The sequence below is a fragment of the Phalaenopsis equestris genome, unplaced genomic scaffold (assembly GCF_001263595.1).
Source record: "Phalaenopsis equestris unplaced genomic scaffold, ASM126359v1 Scaffold232153, whole genome shotgun sequence".
NCBI classification, from domain to species: domain Eukaryota; kingdom Viridiplantae; phylum Streptophyta; class Magnoliopsida; order Asparagales; family Orchidaceae; genus Phalaenopsis; species Phalaenopsis equestris.
Genome location: NW_018250121.1, coordinates 58148 through 59976, shown reverse-complemented (window position 1 = coordinate 59976; position 1829 = coordinate 58148).

Sequence of the window (1829 nt, the reverse complement as noted above, 5' to 3'; positions counted from 1 at the left end):
TATATATAGAAGAAAAAATTGCGGCATTTACATACATATGATGTGATTTTCTTGTATATTTATGTATTGTTGTGTCAAGAAATTTGCATCATATACTTTTATGTGTAAAATGTTAGAAAGAAAAAAAAATGAGGTCTGAATTAGTTAAAACAATCCATTATGTAATCATGAGTATAAAATTCACTCTTCATTTGGATTAAGGAAGATGGAAATACAAAATAATATTGAAATCATCATTGCTTTAAAATAATTCAATTTATATAACAGTTAAGAGTAATTGAGACTAAAATTATTGTAGTCTAATTATAGTAGTCATGATAGGATTGTAACAATTGTAGTTCATTATAGAATTTATAGTTGATGACTATGACAATTGTAATAGAGCTATCAAAGTTATGGTTGAAGAATATAACAGTTGTAATTGGTTACATAAGTCATGGTTGCAGAAGGTTATAATAGTTGTATTAGGGCAATCATAGGCTAGCGGTCGATGATGACTCTTAGTCATCGATGATGGCCTTTTGTAGTTGGCGCGATGATCGTTGACAACCACCAAGACATTAATGGTAAAGATTTAGCAGTCAGTTCACTTTACTCTTTTGCTCCACAATTTAAGTGAATAATTGGGGCCTATTTATAGTTTTTGAGATGAACATTTTGATAAATTTGACCAATCTTCTAAAGCACTTCATTAGACATTTCACATTGTTTATATTTATCACAAACAATTCATTTAACATTTAAGTGCCTTAAAAACATTAAAATTGAATGACATTAGATTTGTTGGATTCCTCTCGTCAAGCTATTCGATTTGGACTAAATTATTTGGACTCAGATTGGATCACTTTTGGCGTGATTTGGTTCTTGTTGTCGAAAAGCTTAGTTTGATTATAAATTTATTGAAATTGAGGTTTAGCTGACCTTATATTTGAATTCAAAATATTTCTTGATTAAAATGCTTATAGATTTGTGTTTAATGATGAAAATTTCTTGATGACACATCAATGTCATTCGAAAATGTAAAAATTGAAAAAACCTCTATTATAATTTTTGATATTCCAGAAACTTGTAGATTGAATGGAACAAAAATCTTCAATATTTTTAAATTATCAAAATTTACTCATTGAGGCTTTATAGAGTTTTAAAAATGTCATTGATTTTGGATAGAAAAAAAAAAAAAAAAAGATGGCTTAGATAAGTTTGGAAAAAGGCTTGACATATTGTTTTTGTCACTATTTGTGGTGATGGTATGATGACTGTGATGGTTGTGGCTCAATGTCGGTCGGATGATGGTGGTTCAAAGGTGGCAACAACTTGACAATAGTGGTCTGGCACAGCGAAAGTGGCTCATCGTTGATCGAGTGATGGTGATCCTGCGGCCGCCGCAACGCCCTACGATTGTGGTCTAGCTGTGTTTGACATTTGAGTACATATGCATGCATGCCTAGTCGCACATATATGTGGTACAAGAAAATGAGCACAATAGTGTGCTCGAGAAGGTAGTGGGGTCTGTAGGCTAGTATTAGCACAAGAAATGCATAGCGACATGTGAATGAGGTAAAGAGAGGGAGTGTGTTGGTGTGTATGGGTGCAGGTGCGTCTGTGCGTGCAAGCATGAGATCACACATGGGAGCACGAGAATGGTTGCAAAGCTATTTGCTCGTGCAAAAAGACATACAATATTCCCACACACTAGCATGCACGTGCGTATTTGGGTGCATGGACACATTGGCGTGCACATGCGTGTGTGTTCATGAACGTTTTAGTAGAGCTAACCTTTAAAATTTAATTTTTTTATGTTTTTTTTTTTTTTTCAAAATTTCACTATA